General features: G+C 37.3%; 1 protein-coding gene across 2 annotated transcripts in view; it reads left to right on the forward strand.

Moving 5' to 3' along the window:
• Positions 1-14,139, forward strand: part of CLIC2 (chloride intracellular channel 2) — a 38,398-nt gene that overhangs the window by 13,263 nt on the left and 10,996 nt on the right. The gene's annotated exons all lie outside the window — the stretch shown is intronic.

Here is a 14,139-nt window from a genome sequence, read left to right on the forward strand (position 1 = left end):
GGATTGGTTATGACTGGTCCTTAACACCACTGATGAAATGAAAGAACATACCCAACACAAGGGTTAGTGGCCAGGAAATAGACTTCAAGCAGTTAACCAGAGGCCAGAACTGTACTGCCTACACTTGAATGACAACCGCACATCTCTGTCTACCCAGGATAGGTCTAGAAACAAGAAGCATGCTGTATTAATTTTCTATTGCTGTGTAACAAATTACCACAAACTTAGTATCTTAAAATAACACCTATTTATTATCTCACAGCTTCCATTGGTCAGTTGTCTGGGTATGATCTGCTGAGGTCCTCTGCTCAGGGTATCAAAAAGCTGCATTCAAAGTGTTGGACAGGAACACAGTTATTATTTGGGGCCCAGGTGACTCTTCCATCTTCATTCAGGTTTTTGGCTGAATTCAGTTCCTTGAAGCTATATGACTGAGGTCTTAGGTTATTGGGTAGCTGTTTGTTGGGGTTGGCATTCAGTTACTAGAGGCTACCCCTCTGTATAGGCATTTCACAACATAGCTGATTGTTCTCTTCCTCTAAAACCCACAGGAGAATGTCTCTCTGATGGTTCACCTTCTTTTAAAATGTTTTTATCAGCACAAATTATGGGATACATATGAAATTCTATTATGTATATGTAATGCATAGTGATAAAGTCAGGGTATCTATGGTGTCCATAACCCAAGTACAATACATTTTTGTAACTATAGTCACCCTACTCTTCTATCAAACATTGAATTTATTCCTTCTATCTTATTTATGTGTGTACTTTTTAACACACTTCTCTTCATCTTCCCTTCTCCTCCCAATCACCTTCCCCAGTCTCTGTTATCTATCTCTCCATTCTGTATCTTCATGTGACCAACTTTTTTAACTCTGACATATAGGTGAGAACATGCTGTTTTTGTCTTTTTGTGCCTGGCTTATTTCAGTTGACATAACAATTCCAGTTCCGTCCATGTTGTTCCAAATGACAAGATTTCATTCTCTTTTATGGCTGAATGCTATTTCATTGGGTATGTGTACCACACTTTCTTTATCCATTTATCTGTTGATGGACACTTAGGTCGATTCCATACCTTGTCTATTGTGAATAATGCAACAAGAAACATGAGCGTGCAGGTATCCCTTTGACATACTGATTTCTCATGCTTTGGGTAAATGCTAATTAGTGAGATTTTTGGATCTTAGGGTAGTGCTACTTTTGGTTTTTTCAGAAATCTCCATGTTGTTTTCCATAGTGGCTATATTTATATTCCCAAAAACAGTGTATAAGAGTTCCTTTTTCTCCACATCCTTGCCAACGTCTGTTAATTTTTTCATCTTTTTAATAATAGCGATTCTGACTGAGGTGAGATGATATCTCATTTTGGTTTTGGTTTGCATTTCTCTGTTGGTTAGTAAAGTTGAGCATTTCTTTATGTACATTTTGGCCATGCCCTTTGCCCATATTTTATGAGTTTTTTTTATTGTTGAGTTGTTTGATTTCCTTGTATATTCTGGATATTAGTCCCCTGTTGAATAGTTTGCAAACATTTCCTCTCATTCAAAAGGTTGTCTCTTCACTCATTTCTTTTGCTGTGCAGAAGCTTTTTAGTTTAATGGAGTCCTATTTGTCTATTTTTGTTTCTATTGCCTGTGCTTTTGACATCTCAATCTTAAATTATTTGTCTAGACCAATGTCCAGAAGAGTTTTCCCTAGGTTTTCTCTTTTTATTTTTATAGTTTTGAGTATTATGTTTAAGTCTTCAGTCCATTTTGAGTTGATTTTTGTATATAGTGAGAGATAAGGATCAAGTTTCATTCTTCTGCATATGGCTATCCAATTTTCCCAGTACCATTTATTGAAAAAGGTGTCCGTTCCCCAATGTTCTTGTGAAATTTGTCAAAAATAAGTTGGCAGCAAATATGTGAATTTATTGCTAGGTTCTCTATTCTGACCATTGGTCTATGTGTCTGTTTTTATACCAATAACATGCTATTTTGGTTACTATAGCCTGGTAATATATTTCAAAGTCAGGTACTGTGATGCCTCCAGCTTTGTTCTTTTGGCTTAGAATTGCTTTGGCTATATGGAATCTTTTTTGGTTACATGTGAATTTTAGTATTCTTTTTTTCTAATTCTGTAAAAAATGACATTGGTATTTTGACAGGGATTGCATTGAATCTGCAGGTTACTTTGGGAAAATTACAATGTTAACAATATTAATTTTTCTGAACCATGAGCATGAGATGTTTTTCCATATATTTTTTCATTTTCAATTTCTTTCATTAGCATTTTGTAGTTTTCATTGTAAAGATCTTCCACCTCCTTGATTAAAATTATTCTAGATATTTTAATTTTTAGCTATTGTAAATGGAATTGCCGTCTTCATTTCTTTTGTGGGTAGATCATTATTGGTGTATAGATGCTACATATTTTTTAGTGTTGATGTTTTTAACCTGAAACTTTACTGAATTTCCTTATCAAATGTAAGAATTTTTTGACGGAGTTTTTAGGTTTTACTAGATACAAAATAATGGCACCAGTGAAAAGAAACAGTTTTACTTCCTTTTTTCCAATTTGGATGCCTTTTATTTCTTTCTCTTGGCTGATTGCAATACCTAGGACTTCCAATACTATGTTGAATAGGAGTGGTGAAAGTGGGCATCCTTGTTTTTTTCCATTTCTTGGAGGAAAGGCTTTCAACTTTTCCCTATTCAGCATGATATCAGCTGTGGATTTACCATATATAGCCTTTATTATTTTGACATATTTTCCTTCTATGCCCCATTTGTTGAGAGGTTTTATTATGAAGGGGTGTTGAATTTGATCAAATGCTTTTTCTGTATCTATTGAGATGATGATATGTTTTCTGTCCTTTATTCTATTGATGTCATATATTGAGGTTATTGATTTGCACATGTTGAACCATTCTTGTATCACTGGTATAAATCCCACTTGATCATGGTGTATTATCTTTCTGATATGCTATTGGATTCAGTTTGCTAGTATTTTGTCGAGAGTTTTTGTATCTATGTTCATCAGAAATATTGGCCTGTAGTTTTCTTCTGTGTGTGTGTTCTTGTCTGGTTTTTGTATCAGGGTGGTGTTGGCCTCATAGAATGAGTTAAGGAGAGTTCTCTCCTCTTCCATTTTTTAGAATAGTTTCAGGAGAATTGGTATTAGTTCTTCTGGTAGAATTTGTCAGTGAATTCATCCAGTCCTGTGCTTTTCTTCATTGGGAGACTTTATTACTGACTCAATCTTGCTACTCATTATTGGTCTGTTCATGTTTTCCATTTCTTCTCAATTCAGTCTCAATACATTGTATGTTTCCTGGAATTTATCCATTTCCTCTAGGTTTATCAGTTTGTCAGCATACAGTTGTTCATAATGGTCTCTCGTGATCTTTTGTGTTTCTTACATGTATGACTTAATGTGTCATTTTTCATTTCTAATTTGTTTGTTTGAGTCTTCTACTTTTTTGGTTAGTCTAGCTGGCAGTTTATCAATTTAACAAAAACCAACTTTTTGATTCATGATGCTTTGTAGTTTTTAGTCCATATTTCATTTAGTTCTGTTCTTTATTACTTCTTTTTTCTGCTAATTTGGTGTTTGGTTTGTTCTTGCTTTTCTAGCAGCTTCACATATATTATTAGATTAATTTGTCATTTCCTACTTTTTTGACGTAGGCATTTATTGCTATAAACTTCCCTCTTAGTGCTGCTTTTGCTGTATCCCACAGGTTTACGTATGTTGTGTTTCAATTTTCGTTTGTTTCAAGAATTTTTTTTCTTCTTAAATTCTTTATTGGTCACTGGTTGTTCAGGAGCATGTTGGTTAATTTTTATGTATTTATGCAGTTTCTAAAGTTCCTCTTGGTGTTTATTTATAGTTGATTTCATTGTGGCCCGAGAATATCCTTGCTATGATTTTGATTTTGTTAAATTTATTGAGACATTTTGTGGCCTAACATGTGGTCCATCCTGGAGAATATTCCATGTGCTGATGAATGTATATTCTGTAGTTGTTGGATAGAGTGTTCTGTAAATGTCTGTTTCATTCATTTGGTCTAAAGTCCAGTTTAAGTCTAATGTTTATTAGCTGATTTTCTGTCTAGATTATCTATCTAATGGTGACAGTGGGATGTTAAAGTTTCTGCCTATTATTGCAGTGCAGTCTGTCTCTACCTTTAGATCTAGTAATGCTTGCTTTATGAATCTGGATGCTCCAGTATTGGGTGCATATATATTTAGAATTGTTATATCTTTTTTGCTGGGTTGATCTCTTTGTCATTATATAATGATAGTCTTAGTCCTTTTTTCCACTTTTTTTGATTTAATGTCTGTTTTATCTTATATGATTATAGCTGATCCTGCTCACTTTTGGTTTCCATTTGTGTGAAATATCTTTATCAACCCCTTTCAGTCTGTATGTGTCTTTACTATGAGGTGAGTCTCTTGTAAGTAATATGCAGTTGGATTATGTTTTTTAAGTTTAGTCATCCAGTGTATGTCTTTTAAGTGGAATATTTAATCTGTTTATGTTTATATGTGAAGACTTGTTTCTGTCATTTTGTCATTTTTTTCTGATTGCTTTGTATATTCTTTGTTTTTTTCTTTCTCTCTTGTCATTTATCATTACAGCTTGGTGGTTTTGTGTAGTGGTAACATTTGAGTCCTTTATTTTCTTTATATCCAGGCAAGAAGGATGGCCACTATTCTCACATTGGGAGCAGTGTGTAAGTGATTCAGCCTTTCCTTTCTTGTTGGACTCCTTACCCTTCAGAGAAATTCTACATATAGCATTTGGAATGACCTTTGGCTTGTACCCAGGAACTGACTTGGGCAGTACAGAACGTTTGGGACCATCTTTTCTTGGAGTGGCAGTTGTGTCTTTTGATTTCTGCCTTCCCTAGAAAGAGTCCTCCTGGCTGTCAGGAGAGCTTTCCCCTTCAGATTCATTGCCAGAGGAGCTGTCCGAAGTGCCTTTATTTTTCTGTTTCTCGTCACCTTAACCATTTTCGCCATCATCTGAATCACCGTCACTGTCTAGAGCAGGGAGCTTGGGATCCAGAGTGGGCTCGTACAGGGCTGTGTTTAATGGCAGATACCGCAGCTTATCTGGTGAGTACCTTTTATAGTATTCCTGGAACTGCCCGGGGATGAGAGCCGCTGGGTAAGAACTGACGTTTGTTCGCCCTGTTGGCAAAATTTCCTACTTCCCTTGAGGCACCTGGATAACGTGTATGCAAGTCAAAATAAGCTCTTCTTTCTTCCATGCGTTCCTGGTTTAAGTTGCTGCTTTTTTTTTTTTTTTTTTTTTTTGGCAGCTTTCTTTCTTTCTTATTTATTTATTTATTTATTGAGATGGAGTCTGGCTCTGTGGCCCAGGCTGGAGTGAGTGACGCCATCTCGGCTCACTGCAAGCTCCGCCTCCCGGGTTCCCGCCATTCTCCTGTCTCAGCTTCCCGCGTAGCTGGGACCACAGGCGCCGCCACCACGCCCGGCTCATTTTTGTATTTTTAGTAGAGATGGGGTTTCACCGTGTTAGCCAGCATTCCCCTTTAAAAGAGGCACAAGACAAGGATGCCCTTGTAACCACTCTTATTTAAAACAGTATTGGAAGTTCTAGCCAGAGCAATCAGGCAAGAGAAAGAAAGAAAGGGCATCCAAATACGAACATAGGAAGTCAAACTATCCCTGTTTGCAGACGACATGATTCTATATCTAGAAAACCGCATACTCGGCTGCACTCAGCATCGGAGCCAGGAGATAGTGGCCGCCGCCATGTCCCACCAGACCCGCATCCAAGCAAGTGAAGATGTTAAAGAGATCTTGCCAGAGCCAGAAATGGAAAGTACAGACTTCTGAAAATATCTATTGAAAATGAGTAACTTGTGATTGGGTCATATAGTCAGCCTTCAGATTCCTGGGATAAGGATTATGATTCCTTTGTTTTACCCCTGTTGGAGGACAAACAACCGTGCTATATATTATTCAGGTAAGATTCTCAGAATGCCCAGGGACATGAATGAATATTCATTGCATGGTTTCCAGATCATTCTCATGTTCGTCAAAAAAGGTTGTATGCAGCAACAAGAGCAACTTTAACAGCCTTAGTAAATTATCTAAGGCTCTGTGAAGCCAAACATTTATGTTCAGATTGAAATTTAAATTAATATCATCCAAAAGGAAACAAAAAATGTTGAGTTTTAAAAATCAGGATTGACTTTTTTCTCCAAAACCATACTTTTATAGGCAAATCGTGTTCTTTGTCACTTCTGAATAAATATTCAGATTTAAAATTAAAGTCCTAGTGCTTAACAGGCTAACACAGATAAATACCTTAATAATCTTCTTTCAATTAATATTGTATTTCAAACCACATTTAACTGTCTTCTAATGCTTTGCATTTTCAGTTACAACCTAGAGAGATTTTGATCCTCATATTTCTTTGATACTTGAAATAGAGGAAGCTAGAACACTTAGTGTTTAGTCTGTTAAACCTGCTATAAGAACCATAACTTTGAGGCATTTTCTAAATGAACTGTGGGGATCCAGGATTTGTAATTTATTGATCTGAACTTTATGCTGTGTAAATCAGTTATCAGAAATGCATATTTCAAAGGGTGAAGCACACATTTTTTTTTTTTTTTTTTTTTGAGATGGAGTTTTGCTCTTGTTGCCCAGGCTGGAGAGCAATGGCACAATCTCAGCTCACTGCAACCTCTGCCTCCTGGGTTCAAGTGATTCTCATGCCTCAGCCTCCCAAGTAGCTGGGATTTACAGGCATGCGCTACCATGCCCGGCTAATTTTGTATTTTTAGTAGAGATGGGGTTTCTCCATGTTGGTCGGGCTGGTCTCGAACTCCCGACCTCAGGTGATCCCCCCCGCCTCCGCCTCCCAAAGTGCTGGGATTACAGGCACGAGCCACTGCGCCTGGCCAAAGCACTCATTTCTAAACCTTATTATCTAAGGTAATATATGTACCCTTCAGAAATTTGTGTTCAAGTAAGTAAAGCATATTAGAATAATTATGGGTTAACAGTTTTTATATAGAATTTAGAATATTTTTGTGAGGTTTGGTTTGTTTACAAATAATCAGACTATAGTATTTAAACATGCAAAATAATTGACAATAATGTTGCACTTGTTTATTAAAGATATAAGTTGTTCCATGGATGCACACATAGACAGACACACATACACCCAAATTATTGCATTAAGAATCCTGGAGCTGTGTTGCAGACCATAGCTGAAGCAGTTATTTTCAGTCAGAAAGACTACCTGTCATGAAAGTATAAAATAATTTAGAAGTGAATATTTTTCTGTACCATCTAGACAGTGAATAACATATTCCCAATAGATTTATATAGCAGTGAAGAATTACATGCCTTCTGGTGGACATTTTATAAGTGCATTTTATATCACAATAAAAATTTTTTCTCAAAGAAAACCCCATACTCTCAACCCAACAGGCCTTCAGCTGATAAACAACTTTGGTAAAGTTTCAGGATGCAAAATCAATGTACAAAAATCACTAGCATTTCTATACATCAACAACAGCCAAGCTGAGAGCCCAATTGGGAAGGCAATCCCATTCACAATTGCCACACAAAAAAATTAAAAACCTGGGAATACAGCTAACCCAGGAGGTGAAGGATATCTACAATGAGAATTACAAAACGCTACTCAAAGAAATAAAAGAAGACACAAACAAATGGAAAAATGTCCCATGCTCATGAATAGGAAGAATCAATATCAACAAAATGACCATACTGCCCAAAGCAATCTAAAGATTTAATGTTATTTCTAAAAACTAACAATGACCTTCTTCACAGAACTAGAAAAAACTGTTTTAAAATTCATATGAAACCAAAAAATAGCCCGAATAGCCAAGGCAATTCTAAGCAGAAAGAACAAAGCTAGAGGTATCACATTCGCCAACTTTTAACTATACTGCAGGGCTACCTTAAGCAAAACACAGAATGGTACTGATACAACACCTGTAATCCCTACACTTTTGGAGGCCGAGGCAGGTGGATCACCTGAGGTCAGCCATTCCAGATCAGCCTGGCCAACATGGTGAAACCTCGTCTCTACTAAAAATACAAAAGTTGACCAGGCTTGGTGGCACATGCCTGTAATCCCACCTACTTGGGAGACTAAGGCAGGAGAATTGCTTGAACCTGAGAGATGGAGGTTGCAGCGAGCCAAGATCATGTCATTGCACTCCAGCCTGGGCAACAGAGTGAAACTCCATCTCAAAAATGGAAAAGAAAAGAAGAAAACAGGCACATAGACCAATGGGACATAATAGAGAGCCCAGTAATAAGGCCGCACACCTACAATCGTGTGATTTTTGACAAAGTTGACAAAAACAATGGGGAAAGCACTCCCTAGTCAATAAATGATGCTGGGCTGGCTAGCCCTATGCAGACGATTGAAGCTGGACCTGTTCCTTACACCATATACAAAAATCAAGATGGATTAAAGACTTAAGTGTAAAACCCAAAACTACAAAAACCTAGAAGACAACCTAGGCAATGCCATCCTGGACATAGGAACAGGCAAAGATTTCATGACAAAGATTGCCCAACAAAAGCAATTGCCCAACAAAAGCAAAAATTGACAAATGGAATTTAATTAAACAAAAGAGCTTCTACACAGCAAAAGAAACAATCAACAGAGTAAACAGACAACCTACAGAACGGAAGAAGATTTTTACAAACTATGCATCTAACAAAAGTATAATACCAGCATCTATATGGAGCTTAAACAAACTTACAAGAAAAAAATCGCATTCAAAAGTGGGCAAAGGACATAAACAGGTGAACAGATACACATGGGGCAAACAAGCATATGAAAAAAAAGCTCATTACTGATCATTGGAGAAATGCAAATCAAAACCACAATGAGATACCATCTCACATGAGTCAGAATGGCTAAAAATAAAAAGTCAAAGAATAACAGATGCTGGCAAGGTTGTGGAGAAAAGCAAACACTTATACACTGTTGGTGGGGTTGTAAACTAGTTCAACCATTGTTGAAGATAGTGTAGTGATTCTTCATAGAGCTAAAAGCAGAACTACCATTTAACCCAGCAATCTCATTACTGGATATATGCCCAGAGGAATATAAATCATTCTACCATAAAGACGCATGCGTGAGAATGTTCATTGCAGCACTATTCACAATAACAAAAACATGGAATCAACCCAAATGCCCATCAATGACAAACTGAATAAAGAAAAGGTGGTACATATATACCATGGAATAGTATGCAGCCATAAAAAAGAATGAGATCGTGTCTTTTGCAGGAACATGGATGGAGCTACAGGCTATTATTCTTAGCAAACTAACTAACACAGGAACAGAAATCCAGATACTGCATGTTTGCACATATAAGTGGGAGCTAAATGATGAGAACTCATGAACACAAAGAAGGGAACAATACACACTGGGGTCTACTTGAGGGTGGAAGGTTGGAGGAGGGAAAAGAGCAGAAAAGATAACAATTGGGTACTGAACTTAGTACCTTGGTGATGAAATAATCTGTACAACAAATTCCCATGACATGAGTTCACCTATGTAACAAACCTTCACATGTATCCAAAACCTAAAATAAATTTTTTTAATGAAATAAATATGGTTTTTGAGGGGCCTCCTCTTTCGGCTTTGGAGCCCTCCTCCCTCTGTCTCTGTATGGAGGAGCTTCTTCCTTCTGTCTTCTCCCTTCCTTCTTGCCTATTAAATTCTCAGCTCCTTAAAACCAAAAAAAAAACAAAGAAGAAAAGAGAGAAAGAAATATGGTTTTTATTTTTCTCACATAGGAAACTCAGAATGAACCTGGGATGATAGCTCCGTAATTTCATTAGGGATTTCAACTCCTAATCTTTCTTCTCTGCCATCCTTCAAGTGAAGCTTCCAGTCTCAAAGTTAACTCATGGTGACAATATGTCTGCTGGAACTCCAGGCAACAGATCTAATATACAAGCCAGCTCTAAGGATTTTTCACAGAAGCCACACCCAAAAATTTCCATTTACATCTCATTGTCCAGAGGTAATTCATGTGGTCATATCTAAGGAGTGGTATATAAGTGTGTTATCTGCCATAGTTTGCCCCTCTGACCACCCAAATAAATGTATGTATCCTTCTTCTCATATATGGAACACACAGTTACTACAGTCAGCTCAAAGTCCAGGACCTTTGGATGATGTGCGATATCTCCATTAGGTATTAATGGTCAAGCAGTCAAATATATTAAAAGTTATCTCCACCCACTCTTTGACACACCCATTTTTAAAAGTGAAGATTCGATAACACACAACAACCACTGGTTCATAATACTTCATAATAGTTACCATGACTTGAAAAAGGACTAAAATATTGTTTCTAAGTCAAAAAGGACTAAATATTGTTTCTAAGTTTTATTGTTACAAACACTGCTAAAAGGAATTGTCTATTTACAAGGCCCTCCACCGCGGTTGGTCTTCCATATTGCTGGATATGGGAACCCTTCCATATGAACTTTGTTTTATCTACTTTTTAAAAACCTTGTAAACACTCACATTAATGGAAATGGTGGAGTAGGGAACTCCAGAACTCCATTCTTTCATAAAAGCAATGAATAGGCTGGCAAAAACTGTCAGAAACAACTTTTTCAGCACTCTGGAATCTAAGCAAAAATTACAGCAGCCAGGAGAACACTTAATGAATAAAAATCTAAATTTCAGTGAGAGTTCTGTGGCATTTTTGGTTACCTTGATACCATCCTCCAACCCTCAGTCCATCAATAGCCTTAAAAATGGCAGCTTATATTGCAGGTGCAGGTTACTGGTACCAGAGGAAGTGATATTGACCTTACTTTCAATGAACTGTGATTGTGTGGTTTGACCTATCTGGTGGTTCCCTGAAGGATTACCTCAATGGTTTACCTTTTTGTCACCTGCACTAGAGCTTCCCCAGGGCTGAGTCACCTTCCCTGGTGGTGTTTGTGGAAAGCATTTTATTTTATTTATTTTTTTTTAATTTTTTTTATTATTATACTTTAAGTTCTAGGGTACATGTGCATAGCGTGCAGGTTTGTTACATATGTATACTTGTGCCATGTTGGTGTGCTGCACCCATCAACTCGTCAGCACCCATGAATTCATCATTTATATCAGGTATGACTCCCAATGCAATCCCTCCCCCCTCCCCCCTCCCCATGATAGGCCCCGGTGTGTGATGTTCCCCTTCCTGAGTCCAAGTGATCTCATTGTTCAGTTCCCACCTATGAGTGAGAACATGTGGTGTTTGGTTTTCTGTTCTTGTGATAGTTTGCTAAGAATGATGGTTTCCAGCTGCATCCATGTCCCTACAAAGGACGCAAACTCATCCTTTTTTATGGCTGCATAGTATTCCATGGTGTATATGTGCCACATTTTGTTTTTTTGTTTGTTTGTTTGTTTTGTTTTTATTATACTTTAAGTTCTAGGGTACATGTGCATAATGTGCAGGTTTGTTACATATGTATACATGTGCCATGTTGGTGTGCTGCACCCATTAACTCGTCATTTACATTAGGTCTATCTCCTAATGCTATCCCTCCCCCCTACCCCCTCCCCACAATAGGACCTGGTGTGTGATGCTCCCCATCCTGTGTCCAAGTGATCTCATTGTTCAGTTCCCACCTATGAGTGAGAACATGCGGTGTTTGGTTTTCTGTTCTTGTGATAGTTTGCTAAGAATGATGGTTTCCAGCTGCATCCATGTCCCTACAAAGGACGCAAACTCACCCTTTTTTATGGCTGCATAATATTCCATGGTGTATATGTGCCACATTTTCTTAATCCAGTCTGTCACAGATGGACATTTGTGTTGATTCCAAGTCTTTGCTATTGTGAATAGTGCCACAATAAACATATGTGTGCATGTGTCTTTATAGCAGCATGATTTATAGTCCTTTGGGTATATTCCCAGTAGCGGGATGGCTGGGTCATATGGTACATCTAGTTCTAGATCCTTGAGGAATTGCCATACTGTTTTCCATAATGGTTGAACTAGTTTACAATCCCACCAACAGTGTAAAAGTGTTCCTATTTCTCCACATCCTCTCCAACACCTGTTGTTTCCTGACTTTTTAATGATTGCCATTCTAACTGGTGTGAGATGGTATCTCATTGTGGTTTTGATTTGCATTTCTCTGATGGCGAGTGATGATGAGCATTTTTTCATGTGTCTGTTGGCTGTATGAATGTCTTCTTTTGAGAAATGTCTGTTCATATCCGTTGCCCACTTTTTGATGGGGTTGTTTGTTTTTTTCTTGTATATTTGTTTGAGTTCTTTGTAGATTCTGGATATTAGCCCTTTGTCAGATGAGTAGATTGCAAAAATTTTCTCCTATTCTGTAGGTTGCCTGTTCACTCTGATGGTAGTTTCTTTTGCTGTGCAGAAGCTCTTTAGTTTAATTAGATCCCATTTGTCGATTTTGGCTTTTGCTGCCATTGCTTTTGGTGTTTTAGACATGAAGTCCTTGCCCATGCCTATGTCCTGAATGGTACTACCTTGATTTTCTTCTAGGGTTTTTATGGTATTAGGTCTAACATTTAAGTCTCTAAGGTGGGAACTGAACAATGAGATCACTTGGACTCAGGAAGGGGAACATCACACACCGGGGCCTAACATGGGGAGGGGGGAGGGGGGAGGGATTGCATTCGGAGTTATACCTGATATAAATGATGAATTGATGGGTGCTGACGAATTGATGGGTGCTGACGAGTTGATGGGTGCAGCACACCAACATGGCACAAGTATACATATGTAACAAACCTGCACGCTATGCACATGTACCCTAGAACTTAAAGTATAATAAAAAAATAAAAAAATAAAAGAAAATCAACTGTCTTGACTATGTTTTAAAAGCTACAGAAAGCCAAAAAAAGTCTCAACAAATAAAGAATATCAATAAAAATGCAGAAATTATAAAAATAAGCCAAATAGAAATTCTGAAGCTGAAAAGTATAATAATGTTCAAAAAGTTCACTAGAAGTTTTCTTTTTTTAAATTTTATTTTAAGTTCAGGGGTATTTGTACAGGTTTGTTACATAGGTAAACTTGTATCTTAAGGGTTTGTTGCACAGATTATTTCATCACTTTGGTATTAAGCCTAGTACTCATTAGTTATTTTTCCTAATTCTCTCCCTTCTCCCACTCTCCACCCTCTGATAGGCCCCAGTATGTGTAGTTCCCCTCTATGTGTCTGTGTTTTCTCATCATTTAGCTCCCATTTATAAGTGAGAATATGCATTATTATTTGGATTTATCTTTCTGCATTAGTTTGCTAAGAATAACAGCTTCCAGCTCCATCCATGTCCCTGCAAAGGACATGATCTTGTTCTGTTTTATGGCTGCATAGTATTTCCTAGTGTATATGTACCACCTTTTCTTTTATCCAGTCTATCATTGTTGAGCATTTAGGCTGATTCCATGTCTTTGCTATTGTGAACAGTGCTACAGTGAACATACATGTGCCTCTGTCATTATAATAGAATGATTTATATTCCTTTGAGTATATACCCAGTTATGGGATTGCTGGGTCAAACTGTATTTGTTTTTAGATCTTTGATGAATCATCATACTGTCTTCCACAATGGTTGAACTAATTTACACTCCCACTGACAGTGTATAAGTGTTTGCTTTTCTCCACAACCTTGCAAGCATCTGTTATTTCTTTACTTTTTAGTAATAGCCATTCTAACTGGTGTGAGATGGCATCTCATTGTGGTTTTGATTTGCATTTCTCCAATGATCAGTAATGCACTTTTTTCATATGCTTATTTGTCGCATGTATGTCTTCTTTTGAAAAGTGTCTGTGCATATCCTTTGCCCACTTTTTAATGTGATTTTTTTCTTGTAAATTTGTTTAAGTTCCTTATAGATGCTGGATGTTAGACCTTTGTCAGATGCGTAGTTTGGAAAAATTTTCTCCCATTCTGTAGGTTGTTTGTTTACTCTGTTGACAGTTTCTTTTGCTGTGTAGAAGCTCTTTAGTTTAATTAAATTCCATTTGTCAATTTTTGCTTTTGTTGCAATTGCTTTTGGCATCATGAAATCTTTGCCTATTCCTATGTCCTGAATGGTATTGCCTATGTTGTCTTCCAGGGTTT

Source organism: Rhinopithecus roxellana, chromosome 7 (genome assembly GCF_007565055.1).
Source record: "Rhinopithecus roxellana isolate Shanxi Qingling chromosome 7, ASM756505v1, whole genome shotgun sequence".
In the NCBI taxonomy this organism is placed as follows: domain Eukaryota; kingdom Metazoa; phylum Chordata; class Mammalia; order Primates; family Cercopithecidae; genus Rhinopithecus; species Rhinopithecus roxellana.